General features: G+C 38.2%; 1 long non-coding RNA gene across 1 annotated transcript; it reads left to right on the forward strand.

The window, feature by feature from the left end:
- Positions 1 to 312: 312 nt before the first annotated feature.
- Positions 313 to 1,370, forward strand: LOC111463326. The gene is made up of 3 exons (XR_002713875.1): positions 313 to 380; positions 500 to 557; positions 1,354 to 1,370. It is a non-coding gene; the product is annotated as an uncharacterized LOC111463326 (long non-coding RNA).
- The last annotated feature ends 15,083 nt before the right edge of the window (positions 1,371 to 16,453 follow it).

Raw genomic sequence — 16,453 nt, forward strand, 5'->3', positions numbered from 1 at the left:
TCGGAATCGGGGTTGTGACGTCGTCGTTAGCGGCGCAGCGATGATTAGGGTTTTTGCGAGATTTCGGGTAAGGAAGACGAAGGAAAACGGGTCGGGTTCACGTTTGGCCTCTGGACCAGCCCACGGAACGAACGCGGGCCCTGTGCGTTTCGGCCCAACACGGACGCACGCTGCAGCCTTGATCTGGGCTTCGCACGCGTGCTCTTGGCTCGGCTTGACGTGTACGGTGGCTCGGCTCCGTCAAATCCCGCAGCTCGGCTTGGTGGCTTAATTGGTCGGCTCGGCAGCTCGGCTTGGTGAATCGGTATCACTATAATATATCGATTACAAGGTTTTTGGCCCCTCCAAGGCCGTTTCTGCCCTTAGTTTTACAATCCGAGGTCAGTATGGTCCCTAAACGTTAAAGACAGATTAGGTCGGGGGTTTATTTTGATAAATAGCATGAGGTTTAGCTAGGGTACCTTATGAAAGGTTCTAAATTTTTATGTGGTTATTATAGGACATATTTAACCGCTGGGATTCGCTCGTTGTGAGTGACTTCAACCAAGACCATCGAGGTAAGTGATCTTACTGTTGGAGTTAGCTTACTACGTGTTGTATGATGGTGCGTGCCCTGTGGCCCCTGCATGCACCATATTTATGTGATATGATTATGTGATGTATAGATTGTGTTGACTGTCGATTGTGTATGTTATGTGATGTATGTTGACGGTTGACTGTTTATGTTATGTGAAGTCATGAATGAGATGTTAGTATTATATGCCATGAATAGGTTGATCGATGCCATAGATACACGTAGAATTATCGAGTCATGTCATGAGATGTTTATACAATTGAAATGTTTATGTAATATGCTATGTAATGTAAGCCATGTGAGATGCCATGTGATGTAAGAAATGCAAATGTGATGTTAGCACTGCTTATGTAATACCATGTTAGATACGTTAAGGGACCTCATGCATATATGTACGTCACGTGCATCGGGATTCTTCCCTTTTATGATACGAAAGAATGAAATACAATATTTATGTTCGCCATGATATCATGCAGGCCCTTTTCTGTTCTGTGGTGTCCGGCTATGTGTAACATGTTGTGCCCGACCAAGTCAGGCCCAGGGGGTATGTTTATGAGCCCGCCTGGTGGGTTCATGTACACGTACATGGACCATGTGTGAAGGAGTACCACACATCCAACCCTACCCGGAATAGAAAAGCGCCCAAGGCTATGAAAAGTTTATGAAAAGTTAGGTCCCGCTCATATGTTGCATGTGTTTACATTTCTAACCCCAACAATGGGGTGACTTACTGAGTATTTCATAAAATACTCAAGCCACGTGCTACCTACATTTTTCAGGTAAAGGCAAGGCGCCAATGTACGGTTGACGGCGGAGTTGAGGCCACCTTGGAAGTTGGAGACAAGATATTTTTAGGAGTTTACTTTTATTAGACTGTTTTAAGTTATAGGATTGAGTATTGTTTTATTTGAATTTATTTTGAATTTAGTATTGAAGGTTTATTTTCGGAGTTTAGGTTTTGTTTTGGATTCATGAATATTTATGAAAGACTCTTTCAAGGTTATTTATGATGAGCTTCCACTTAATGAGATAAGTATGCATGGGTGACGTCACTAATTAGGTTAAAGAAAATTAGGGGCGTTACATATACACTATCACAAGTAACAAGTAATAAGTAAATTATCGATTCCACAGGGAACCTATCTTTTTGGTTAATTTTATCGCGGGAAATTAGGTGAGTTTTTGGGTAACATTCAAACAGGCGTTGGTGATTTTAACTACTTCAACAAAACTAAAACGGAGTGTCACTGCTGTAGAAAAATAGAAAATGATGAGAAAATCAACTATAATGAGGAAGGTTTGACCATTAAATAGATAAGTTGTTGAGTTTTGTGGTAAATTTTAGTTCATTTTGATAGATTCTCAAGCCCACTCCCGAGGGTCATGAATGGTGATTATTTCTATAATCGTTGTAATTTCTATTAACAAGGCTCTATGAGAAGAATTATTCCGAACCCTTCTATTACCCTTCAAGTCTCATTGCTATGAAACTAGAGTATTAAAGAGGATTTCATTGCTCCCTCTCTTCTCCCGAATAAGAGAACAATTATGTATGGAAAGTAGCTAATTAAACACACATGTAAATCATTAACAACTCTTTAATAAACTAAAATCATACCGTCAACATACTTAAACTATATAAAACTCTCTCGCCTCCCCTATAAAGTTTAGCTCTCCATACAAACTGAATTAAACAGAGAAATTCGCATCTTCATTATGTACAATTGATGGAATAAGAAAAGAGAATAAGGAAATAAAGAGTTATCCCGGTTTGTTGCCGTTCGTCAATGGAAGTTTCCTTCTCTTGAGCTCTCACGTCCACCTCTTTGCCCTAATCAATCTTTGTTGGTCACCTTTTCTTCTGCTGTCAACAGCTGTTGGATTAGGGTTTTCTTCTTCTTCTCTGGTTTCACAGCAGTTCACTACAGCAGAGGCTGCTGTGAAATTTGATTTTTCTCCCCAAAGCGTGGCTCTCCTCTTGGTCTTCCTTTTCCTTTTATATTGAGCATGTGTTCCCTTTAGGGTTGAAAAGGAATAAGTTGTCCACATAGGATGTTCCTCATTGGATAATCAATAACCCACTTGGATTGCTGATGTGGATTTAAAATTTCCATGTCATCCCCCATTTATTTACAGATTTGCTACTCCCTCATGGTCTAACATAAATGTCTGGAATTTTACCACATAATTCAATTAAATGTACAATTAAGATCGATTTATGCCAAATCATATTTTTTTCATGTTGGACCGCAATAAACGATTTCATGCTCACTAAGTAGAACAAATGGGTAAATAATGAGGAAATGGCGAATAAGAGTGCCATATTAAATACAAAAAGACTTGATATGACTCTACCTTTAGAGAGTTATCAAAGTCACCAAGGAACTGTACAACCAGGAAGAGCTCAGAAGAACGATTACAATAACTCTCAAGGGAAGAGATTTTAAGGCATTTACTACAATTGCGGGAAGAAGGGCCACATGTCCAAAGATTGTTGGTTTAAGAAAAAAATCTGTCGAAAGCAATGTGGCATCCTCCAACATGGAGATGGAGGAGGAATGGGATGTAGAGGTACTCTATGCCATAGAAGAAGATGAGTTAGCACTCACTCATGACGATGATGGGAGACCATATCGATTATGAGAATGATTGGATCATTGATTGAGGATGCTCAAACCACATGATTGATGATCAAAGTGGTGCAATGGAAGAGGAGTGACCCTCAGAGAAGGAGGTATTACCAGGCCTTGAGCAAATTGAAGAAATTTTTCTACAGAACACGGGGGAGCAAACTGAAAAAATTCTTCTACAGAACACAGGGGAGTAAACTTAAGAGATTCTTCCACAGAAGACGGGGGAGCAAACTGTACACATTTGCTTAAGTGCTGATGTGCCTGAAGATTCAAGTGACACTAATGTTGGTGAGCAAGAAGTTACTCAACCAAGCGAACCTAGTGAAAATGAAATGACACCTCAACAACTCAAATGGTCAGAAAGAATCCAAAAGCCAAATCCAAAGTATGTCGATATAGCTATTATAGAGGACGAAGTTAAAGAGCCAGAATTGTATGTAGAAGCATCACAAACTACAGCTTGGCAGCAGGCAATGGAGGAAGAAGTTATAGCCATGGAGCAAAATCAAACTTAGGAACTAATACCAAGATCAGAAGATGTCAAATCCATCTCTTGCAAGTGGGCTTACGAAAGAATATGTCTCTCGGATGGATCAATCGAAAGATACAAGACTCAACCTGTAGCTCGAGGGTTTTGTCAACAATATGGACTAGACTATGATGAAACGTTTAGTCCAGTGGCGAATATCACTATCGTACATGTTCCTCCAGTACTTGTTAATAAAGATTGGAAATTTTGGCAAATGGATATGAAGAATATTTTCTTGCATGGAGAGTTGGACCAGGAGATCTACATGAACCAACCAAATGGATTCGAAAATGAAGTTGGAGTCATTAGTCAGTATATGCGAAGTTTAAAGAAGCCTCATTTGGATGCGGCCCGACGGACCTTGAGATATGTCAAACGATATCACGATACTCGAAGGTCAAGCACCGGGTATGTGCTCAAGCTTAGTTCGAGAACAATTTCTTGGTGTAACAAAAGACAACCAACTGTATCATTGTCAACTGGAGAAGCAGAGTATAGAGTAACGGCGGGAGTAGCTCAAGAATGTACATAGCTGAAACTTCTAATGAAAGATTTACATCAGAAAGTTGACTATTCGATACCACTTCAATGCGACAACCAATCTGTGATTCGTCTAGTAGAAAATTTGATGTTTCGTGGCAAAACAAAGCATGTGGAGGTGCACTGCCATTTTATTAGAGACAAAGTCTTGGAGGAAGAATACGGATGACTAAGTGGTACACTTGTCTACAAAAGAGATGAATACTTGCACACATTAGAGCTTTCACTGTGGTGCAGCGAATGAGGACGAGTGCTGAGTGGAGTGTTAAAATATCATCACTAGCCCAATAGGGTTAAGCCCAACCATTGTATGAGTGACTAGTTAAGAAAATGATTTAGGATTTTAGGAATAAATTTAGAAAAATGATTTAGGGATTTTAGGAATAAATTTAGGTAAATGATTTAGATACTTAAAAAAACGTTGAGAAATTTTAGGAATTGATTACTTATCATTTAGTATAAATACCCTCCATCCTACTTAGTTTATTATCCCAAGAAACCCCAATCAATACAAAGTAATAGTTTCTACCGATTGTTTTGTAAATCTCTTCTCGATTGGTCTTAATAAAGTGTGCGAGTGTTTCCCACAGAGAGTAGTGTTCAATAGGAAAGCCTCGGGGAAGGTTGAGAGTTTTCACTTTAAGGCTATATAATGCAAGTATGTTATCTTGTAAATGAGACTTGAAAAATATACTAAAAGAAGTATTCGTGCTTTCCTTTAGCCATTAACTAAGTGTGCGAGTGTTTCCCACAGAGAGTAGTGTTCAATAGGAAAGCCTCGGGGAAGGTTGAGAGTTTTCACTTTGAGGCTATATAATGCAATGTATGTTATCTTGTAAATGAGACTTGAAAAATATACTAAAAAAAGTATTTGTGCTTTCCTTTAGTCATTAACTAAGTTTCTTTGCCATTCTAGTTTAAGTTGCATGTAAAATCATTTAAGCTCAACATGATCAATTTTACTTGTGGAATGGTTCGAATCTCAAACAAATATTCTTGCATTGAGATATTTCATCAATAAGGTAATATGAATTTTACTTTCCCTTGCTATCATTAGGGATATGTTTAGATTGTCTATTTAGAATCATACCTAAACATGATTGATTTTGCTAGTGGAGATTTGAATCTCAAACAAGTGTTCTTGCTGTGAGATATTTGATCAATCAGTTAATTTGAATCTTACTCCCATTGTGATTTCCATCTTACTCCCATTGTGATTTCCTTATCATTTGTCATCAGACCTTTCCCTTAAATTGATTTCATATCATTTGATATCAGAACTTTCTCTTAAGTTGATTTGTTATCGGTATCAGAGCCCTTGTACTGATTACATAAAAACTCTGGAGTTTAAAAAATTTCTCCCTTAATCGGCCATGGAAATCAAATTGAGGAAATTTGTTTGCGCCACTTTCCATTAACAAATCTTTCATGAAACTTATTGGGGAACTCATGGGCCAAATAGTTAACTATAACTATAACTAAGCCAACCCTTCCACCTCTCAATTGGGCCATTATTGGGCTTCTCTCCAATTGGGCCTCAAGGAACTCAAATTTTCTCAAGGGATTTCCATGTTCCATGTTTGATAATGATTTTAAACATGGATTTTTTTTTTATTAGACGAAGATATCAATAAAATGTCTATTTTAGTACATATTCTCAATATATATATATATATATATATATATATATATATAGATATATTTAAAATTGATAAAAAATAATTAATATTATCCTTTGTTTTAATAAATCTAAATTTTATATTATTCCTATTAAAAAATGTCGAATGGTGGTGTCAATAAAAATTAAGAACTCTATAAAATAGATGATTCACGTGTATTGCAATGGGGTTGCTACAATAATTACAAAATTTCAAAAATATTTGGAAGAATTTATAAGATACAAGATAGGCATGTACGCATAATGACAAAATAGCTGTAGTACTTTACCATCGTAGTACTTTACAAGCTTTGATGGATATAATGGAGGGACAGTATCAAAAAAAAAAAAACATATATATATATATATATATATATATATATATGTAATCATAATTATAATGACACCACTTCTAACTCATAATCATATTGGTACTACATCCATATTATTAAAGCCTTTTAAAACTGGTTCGTGTAAAACATAAATCCTATATTTTTAAACGTACTAACTAAAAGTTTAAATTTAACCAACCTTATTTGAAAAATAACTATTCTATGAAATTAAATAACTATTCTATGACTTACTATTGGAGAGAAACCACAATGAACATCATCGGTTGCCAAGAATACCCTTACCTTATTTGGAAAACAAAATAAAAAGTTTGAAAAAGGTTGAAACATCGAGTAAGTAACCCCATTACTCGTGTCGAAAAATGCAAACATATGTAACATGATTAATGACATCATGATTGATAAGACCTAAAACTTGACTGTCAGTGTCCTTCCTTATAAAGTTGATGTGCATCACTTACTTCTACGATTCACGCACATGCACATAAATTTATTGATCGTGCATTATTTTTATACTCTTTAGATTTAACTATGGGCATGCATACACTCCTGTAGCAAAAACCAACAAAAAGAAGTGAACAAGAGTAAAAATATATTTTTGTCCAAAAATTTTTACCCTCCAATTCACAGTAAATCTCAAACAAAAGAAAGCCACATGTTTATACATTGTTCATAGTACTAAAATAACAGTTGCTTGTTCAAAGGTTACATCATTATCTAAGCTTAACTGGTTTTGGTTTTAATTTTGTACTTTTTTTTTTCTCTTTCTCTCTCCTCTTTTATTGTTTTTTCTTCCATAGTTTGAATGAACCAATTCATAGTACTATAGTGTTGGGGTTTTATTTTTCTATCTTTTTCTTAGGTAGGGGCCCTAACTTTTTACTTATTTTTTGAAATAAGGTCACAGAAGATATGAATGTTTATGATATGGTTTGGTAAGATCTCATTAAAATTCAAAGGACAATGTTAGGAACCTATCTATATTTTGAGAAAAAGGGTAATCTATACCAATTTTCACTTGAAGGCTTAAAGGTCATTTTCTAGTGAAAACAACTTACTCTAAATTCGATATAAAATTGATGTATTATTAAATTATTGTTCCGTTTGGAGGTAAAGTAATGAATTGTACTAATGGTAAGTGAACTTTTTTTTTTATTAGGTGGGAGATAAATTTTACGTGTCGGGCAACGTTTAGGTAGGTTGCATATTACACGTTGATAATGCAGCAATAATTTAACGATCCATCAACTTTTTATTTATAAATTTTAACCATTTCTTATAGAAGGATGTAGTTGAGATTTTTGATATAGAATTATATATAAAAAAAACATTAAGATCTATAATAAGAGTTGTAGGACGGTTCATGACTCAAGAATTCGAGAACCCGAACTACCCAACCCAAACTACAAATGTTGAGTTGGGTTAGATTTTTTTTCCTTTCGAGTTAGGGTTGGAATGAATTTTAGAGAAATTGAAAAAATTTAGATCCGTTTGCCCGTTGACATTTTTTTTAACTTGACCAACTAAAAAATAAGATTACAATCAAACCCAGCTCTGCGCTGATTTTAAGATTATTATGATGTTAATAATGCATTTGACGTGTAAATGTTTAATATTTAAATTTTAAAAGTTTTTAATTACTAAGGTAAGATGTATAATTTTAACTCAAAACATTTATATAAGCAATTAGTCATATTATTTGGTTATATGAACACACTTTATCAATATACAACTACCACACTCTTCTACATAATTACCAGAATCATAAAAAAATCAAGCTTACAACCTTACATTATTGTACAAGATTAGAGTCGGTAAAATTATGAGGCATCAAACATTTGGAAATAGTACAAAAGCAAATTCGATGTTGATTATAGTCAAACGGGGTAAATATAGGTGGATATTTTGTATCATATAAGGCAAAAGCTTAAATCCCACAAATGGTAAAGATTAAAAAGGCAAAACAAAAGAAGGGGTTTGTTTGTGATTGAAAATGATTGAAATGACCATTGAAGATGAAAAGAAAAAATAAAAACAAAGACAAAAGAAATGAGCATTGAAAATCATTAGATAAAAGAGTTAGGTATTTATTAAAGAAATAATAAGGTGTCCTTTGTTGGGAAACAAACATAGTAAAACATAGTAATTAATGTAATGGTTGGAAAGACAGTGTTGAAAGAGATATATGAATGAACATGACATATGCGAGGTCAATCACGAGGATAGGATAACTAAGAATGTCACGACCCAAATTTCCAAGCTTCAAAACCCAGATTGAAACTAAAAGGACAAAAATGAAAATAATTAAAAATAAAAGTAAAATAAGAAAATTCGGTAAAATTCAAATCCATAAAAAGGACAATCCCACAAAATTTAAATACAAAATAAAATTCAATTTCACTAGGTTATTACAATAGGGGAAAAGGGTTTGAGATACAGTTACAAATCGAAATAAAAAGAATTCAAATAAAAAAATAGAATGACACTTTGAAACGACCCCTTTTGTGACCGCGCAGCTTCCAAACATTCATTCACCTCGATCGACAGCCTGCGAACACCTGGAAAAAGAAAGGGAAAGAGGTGAGTATATAAATATATACACAGTAACCAACCTACTTGTAAGTTCTCATCGCATTTTTGACCTAATAGGAGACCAAAAACTTACTTTAGAATTTAGGTATATCATTCTTGCTGTGCATAGTCTTTGGGCGATAATCTGGTGTCTGGTGTTGAGGTGCTACCTTAAGAACACTCTCTAACAGGTGTGGATAGTATGATGAGTGCTAACATGCTCGTCATACATGGGAAGTAGTTGCGAAATCCTCCCATAAACCATGGAATCGTCCAGGGTCGAGGGTGCTACCTGTCACGGTCATGCTTGTCCAAGGCGTATTGCCCATGACCGCGTGCCCATGACAAGCCCAACCCTTTATGTCTTTTCATATTCTAGTGTTTTACTTTTGTATTTCTAGGAAGTATGACATTTCATAAATATCATGTCTAGGCTTATCATACATGAAATGCCTCAGAATGTACTATAGGGGGATACGACTAGTTGTCAACTTCTCCCTACCCAAGGTTATATACTGTGAGCTGTTGTTATTTCTCTCTTGCTTGCTTATATAACGTCTCTTTCAAAAATCTCTCTCTGTCTTCATTTTCTAAAACTTTCTCTTAAAACCGAGGCCAGAGGCTCGAGCATAGTCGCTTGGCCGTAGACGACGCAAGAACGAATTGGCTTAACTCCTTGTCGTTGGAAAGTGAGTGCTGCACAATCTCAAGTCCGCCACCATCAAAAGTGCGATTGTGACAAGTGGTATCAGAGCTTTGTTAGCTCCGTGAAATAGCAAAGATCGAAAACACGTCGACAACAAAGTCGACACCCAAATCACAAACTGACCGGCTTACTTTAATAGAGGAGAAAATGTTGTTACACAAAGAAGTCCCTAACACCATCCGCTTCCTAGAAGCACGGGTGACAGAATTGAATGGAAAAGTTGTAGAAATCGACGCAATGGGCAACTGCTTGGATGGTTGCCAATCGCAGAATTGATGTTTTGAGTGACCTCACTCTAAAAAAGAGTTGCTCCTACGAGCAGCCCAAGACCGTCTGGTAGCCCCGATAGCTCTATTGCGCACAAGGAGGGACGTGACGAAGAGTTCGACGTGCTACAAAATACAATGATGAGTTTGTTCAATGGATTAGCTGACGAATTCAGAACAACGATCGATGACATCCAAGAAAAGATATCCGTCATGAGCACTCGAATTGAGGTGACCATGAAAGCTGTGGAGAACGTCACGGTTGAGCAAACTAATACAGGATCCAACAAACTGAAGTTCCCAGACTCTAGACCTTTCAAAGGGAACTGGGATGCCAAAGAGTTGGAGAACTTCATCTTTGATGTCGAACAGTACTTCAAAGCCACAACGGCTTGTACCGACGACATAAAGGTGACAGTAGCCTCGATGTATCTCATAGACGACGCCAAACTTTGGTGGCGTACGAAGGTGCAAGACATCGAGAATGGATTGTGCACCATAGACTTGTGGGAAGACCTCAAGAGAGAGTTGAGGGATCAATTCTTCCCTGAAAATGTAGAACATCTAGCAATGGAAAAACTAATAGCCCTAAAGCAAACTGGAAGCAAAAGGGACTATGTCAGACAGTTCTCGACCCTGATGCTAGATATCAGGGGCACATCAGACAAAGTTATCCCAATGCCACTGGCAAAATTCTTGGTGATCATCGACTGCAACCCCACTGTAATACCTGCAAGCATCAGCAACCAGGTAATCCTAGAATGATCTCGGCCATACAATTGAAAAGAGGACTCGCACGAGAGGAACCTACATTTATGGCTATACCACTGATGGATGAAGTGACCACTGCGGAAACTATTCCAAGCGAAATCAAGGAGGTACTAGACAGTTATGTTGACATAATTTCAGAGAGCTTACCACAAACATTACCACTCCGTCGAGGCGTTGATCACGAAATTGAACTCCTTCCCAGGATTTAATCCCCAGCGAAGAACGCATACCGGATGGCTCCCCCTGAGCTAGCCGAATTGAGGAAATAACTAGATGAGTTGTTGATGGCAGGATTCATCCACCCAGCAAAGGCACCTTACGGAGCCCCCGTACTATTTCAGAAAAAGAAGGATGGGACGTTGCGTCTGTGCATAGATTATAGAGCCTTAAACAAAGTGACGGTATGCAACAAATACCCACTGCCGATAATATCCGACTTGGTCGACCAACTTCACGGGGCCAAATACTTCACGAAGTTGGACTTATGATTAGAAGTTGGACTTATGATTAGGTACTACCAAGTATATATCGCCGAAGGGGACGAGTCCAAGACAACGTGCGTAACAAGATATGTGGCCTTTGACTTCCTGATAATGCCCTTTGGCTTGACAAACGCCCCAGCTACGTTTTGCACGTTAATGAACCAGGTTTTCCACGAATACTTGGATCAGTTCGTCGTAGTATACCTCGACGACATAGTTGTATACATGACAACCCTAGAGGAACACAAGGTGCACTTGAAGCTGGTGTTTGACAAGCTACGGCAGAATCAGTTGTACGCCAAGAAAGAAAAATGTGTCTTTGCACAAACATGTATCAACTTCCTTGGACTTGTCATCAATTGTGGACAGATCGGTATGGATAGCGATAAGATAAAAGCTATCCAAGAGTGGAAAATCCCTACCTCCGTATTCGATGTGCGATCCTTCCTAGGATTGGTAAACTACTATAGGTGGTTCGTCGAAGGGTTTTCATGACAAGCCACCTCATTAACAGAGCTCCTGAAGAAAGACCACCCTTGGTCATAGTCAAATAAATGTCAAATGACCTTTGAAGATCTGAAGGAAACCATGACGAGGGGTCCTGTCCTCGGGCTAGTAAATATTACAAAGCCATTTAAAATAGAGACAGATGCTTCCAACTTTGCCCTAGGCGGTGTCCTTATACAAGAAGGCCACCCCATCGCTTACGAAAGTCAAAAGCTCAATGATGCTGAACGGAGATACACTGTCTCTGAAAAAGAAATGCTGGTTGTGATCCATTGCCTACAAGTCTGGAGACAGTATCTCTTGGGATCACAGTTCATAGTGAAGACGGATAACAGCGCCATTTACCACTTCTTCGATCAACCAAAATTGATGGCAAAACAAGCCCAGTGGCAGGAGCCGTTGGATGAATTCGACTTCAAATTTAAACACAAGGCAGGAAAGAGTAATCAAGCAGCCGATGCCCTTAGTCAGAAGGGCGAACATGCGGCCCTGTGCATGTTAGTCCATATTCATTCAAGTAAGATCGATGGATCGATGCACGACATCATCAAAGAATATTTACACAAAGACCCATCGACCAAAGCCGTCGTCAAACTAGCTAAAGCTGGGAAGACATGACAGTTTTGGGTCAAGGGAGACCTTCTAAAGTCTAAAGGAAACAGATTATACGTCCCAAGAACGGGAGAACTGAGAAAGAAGCTCATTAAGGAATGTCATGATATCTTATGGGCTGGACACCCTGGGTGGCAAAGAACATATGCCCTAATAAAAAAGGGGTACTTCTAGCCGAATATGCGGGACGACATCATGCAGTACACCAAGACGTGCCTCATCTGCCAACAGGACAAAGTCGAGAAAGCCAAAGTCTCGGGGCTCTTGGAACCTCTACTTGTGCCAACAAGGCCTTGGGGGAAAGTGTGTCTCTTGATTTCATAATAGACCTCCCAAAAGTCGGGGAATATGACATCATCTTGGTTATCGTAGACAGATTCTCGAAATATGCGACGTTCGTCCCCACTCTCAAATTATGCTCGGCTAAACTAACAGCCCAACTATTTTTCAAACATGTTGTAAAGTTATGGGGGATTCCATCGAGCATCATCAGTGATAGGGATGGTAGATTCATTGGCACATTCTGGACCGAATTATTCGCCTTCTTGGGAACGACTTTAAACATCTCCTCGAGCTATCATCCTCAAACCGATGGACAGACAAAATGGTTCAACTACTTGCTCGAAGAATACTTACGTCACTTCGTCGACGCTCGCCAGAAGAACCGGATACAACTGCTAGATGTCGCCCAATTCTGTTTCAATTGTCAAACGAGCTTGTCTACGGGGAAGAGCCACTTCGAACTTGTAAATGGACGACAACTAGCCTTGCCCCATATTATTGATCATCCTTATGCAGGAAAAAACTCTTAAGCTCAAAACTTCACAAGAGAATAGAAGCAGACAACAGATATAGCTCGTGCATATTTAGAGAAAGCTTACAAGCATATGAAGAAGTGGGCGGACAAGAAGCGTCGCCCCCTCCAATTCCGAGCAGGAGATCAAGTCCTCATCAAGTTGAGACTAGAACAGATCAGATTTTGCAGCAGAAAGGACCAGAGACTAGTTCATAAATATGGAGGCCCGATTGAAGTCCTTAAAAAGATCGGGGCTACCTCTTACAGAGTTGCGCTACCCACATGGATGAAAAACCACACAGTAATTCATGTGAAAAACTTGAAGCCATATCACTCTGACCCAGACGACGACCAGCGAAATGTAATCACGAGACCGAGCATTGATCTAAAACAAAGAGACAACAAAGAAATAGAGGAGATCCTAGCCGATAGGGTTAGGAAGATAGGAAGACCCGTACGGACAATTCGTGAATTCCTTGTCAAATGGAAGAATTTCCCTACGGAGGAAACCAGCTGGGAACGCGCCGAAGATCTGGACTCCGCCACCACCCACATCGCCAGATTTGAAAGTAGTTGGTTGACATGGACGTCAATCAATTAGGTGGGGGAGGATGTCACGGTCATGCTCGTCCAAGGCGTGTTGTCCATGGCCGCGTGCCCATGACAAGCCCAACCCTTTATGTCTTTTCATATTCTAGTGTTTTACTTTTGTATTTCTAAGAAGTATGACATTTAAGAAATATCATGTCTAGGCCTGTCAACTTCTCCCTACCTAAGGTCATATACTGTGAGCCGTTGTTATTTCTCTCTTGCTTGTTTATATAACGTTTCTTTCAAAAATCTCTCTTTCGAAAATCTTTCTCTGCCCTTTTTTTCTAAAACCTTCTCTTAAAATCGAGGTAGAGGCTCGAGCATACGTTGCTTGGCCGTAGGCGACACAAAAATAAATTGGCTTAGATCACTTGTCGTTGGAAAGTGAGTGCCGCACAATCGCAAGTCCGCTGCCATCAGAAGTGCGATTGTGACACTACCTTGTATATGTGCCGGCTCTGCTAACTACCTACATGATCAACGTCCTCCGTAGGACTGATCCACCGCGCAGGTTAGTCCAACAAAGCTCTCTTTAAAATCACATGTCCCTAATTGGCCTCACACGTAGCTCAATGGTACTGCAAGAGTGGAAAGGGAAGTGAAGGCTCTACCGTCACTAAATTTGTTGTTAACCGCTTACAAAAAAACCTTTATTTTTCTCTAGTTGACTTTGACTATCATTTTACTAATTTGTTTTATGTTTTTATTTTAATTCTTCTAGTTCACCTCTTGAATTTATTCGTTCTACACCTATTCGAAATTTAGCCTCTAAATCTATCAATAAAATCCCAAAAAATTAGAAAATAGAGAGAACATTAGGGAGGGTTATGTATCTATTGAGCTTAGGCGTTACAAGCACTCTTCTCTTTAGGAATTGTAACGACCCTAAACTTCTACATATTCAGAGCGCTACTAACGTCTCATGCTCATCTCTAATGCGAAAATATAAGTGACCCCACTATAGGGGCCATGCTTAATGCAATCACATGCAATCATGCTCTTGGGACCAATCTCTATCTCTATGGGTGACCTCCGGTCTCGTACTACTATGGATGTGTAGTACTTCCCTACACACTCCAGGGGGCTCGCACACCCCCTAGACCCTCTTTGGTCAAGCTACTCTGTAGTGACGTCTAGACGTCAGTGGAAACCTTGGTGTCATTCTCCCTATGAACACCCTGCTCGTCATACTGTGCGCGTCTGCACTCATCATCTCTAGGGGAAGTATCCCTAGGCTTATGAACATTCAACATGCATGAGGTCCCTCTAATTTCTATCTTATCATCTCTTTCGACACAACCCCCAAGTCTCATCTCTTTGTTACATTACGTAACACATGATCGTGGATATTTATATTAATATCATTTTCATGCTCTTACGGTTGTATTCTATGTCGGTCTAGCGACATGATGCAATATGACACTCATCATCATAAAGCATGCTTAATATGGAAAACATCAATATACATCATGCAATCATCATACTCACCATAATGCCATCAAGTGCATCAAACATATCTGTACGTCATATATCGAAATATAAGTTACGTACAATATCATGCATCATAGCTCAAACATCATACTCATACATCATCATGCTCATAAATATAACTGCAACCAAAACAATTCTAGCCTATCCTTGTTGGGTTTTATGTCCTAAAACTCATAGTTTGTAAACAAAAACATATTCTATTGTCAATAAAGTTATTATTGATGTTTATTGAGTAAAGATTGTTATTGAATAAAGTGAATTTTATGATGATTAATCTAAATCCAATAAACTAATAACACTCTGACTATAGTAAGATTACTTGAACTATATGTAGAGACATAAGAGTGGATCAAGTTCAAGTATATAGTCAAAATGATCTATAGTACAGGGATAAGGCTCAGTACCTTATCCTAGGGACACTATGGATGCAGCCCACTTTTGTGTATGATATAATGTGATCACTAAATTGTACATGTGGAGACATGTGAGTGGAGGCGTCCTATGCAATGAGCACTGCATAAGATCAGACCATGAAGAAAATCACTCTCACTTTATAATGTCGTTTACTGTTGAGACTTATTTTTTCATTCGATGACCTAGGTAACTCGATCTTAGTCCTGAGCTAACTATGAATTCCTATTCGAAATCATCCTTAGACTTGCATGGGTGAGAGTGATCTGAGTTCATTGACTCAATAAGCCTTACATTTCAGGGGTAAGACTAGGTGAATAGCTAGGGACATGGGGTGCAAGATGGAACTCGCTTCTACCCGCTTCTAGGGATAGTAGAGCGGTTGTTCCCTTAAGTACTGACTCTAGGTCTTGAACAAGGGCCACACCCTCTCATTAGCCCGAGAGGGATTCGATTTGGTGGTTGGACCACAAACCAATTGTTCATTAGAGGATTAGTGAGACTTAAGGAACAAGAAGTAACTTCAGGGGTAAAACGGTAAATTAATCCAGCTCTAGTTATGAACAACCTGTGAAGGATCGACTTACTAATCATGGTTATATCAAATGGACAAAATATATCTATAGTGAAGGGAGTGCAACTACTAGGCTATAGTGGAGAGTCCTGGTAGTTAGATTGACATTTGATTTAATGTTAAATATTAATTAAATTGTTTAATCAATCATTTAATATTATTTTAATTTAAAATTAATTATTTAAATTAATTGTTGAATTAAAATAGAGTAAACGAAAAGGTTGACTTCACTTCATGGAAAAATCCATGTTTGAGTTAGAGGAATATTGAGTGTCAATATATAGTTTAACCAAACTTGCATGTTTGCCACATAATCCCACAAATTTGAGTGCAATTTTGAGTGTCAAATTTTGGTAATCTCAAATTTACATGAGCATGCAAATATGACTCTA

The sequence above is a fragment of the Cucurbita moschata genome, unplaced genomic scaffold (assembly GCF_002738365.1).
Source record: "Cucurbita moschata cultivar Rifu unplaced genomic scaffold, Cmos_1.0 Cmo_Scf00002, whole genome shotgun sequence".
NCBI lineage: Eukaryota > Viridiplantae > Streptophyta > Magnoliopsida > Cucurbitales > Cucurbitaceae > Cucurbita > Cucurbita moschata.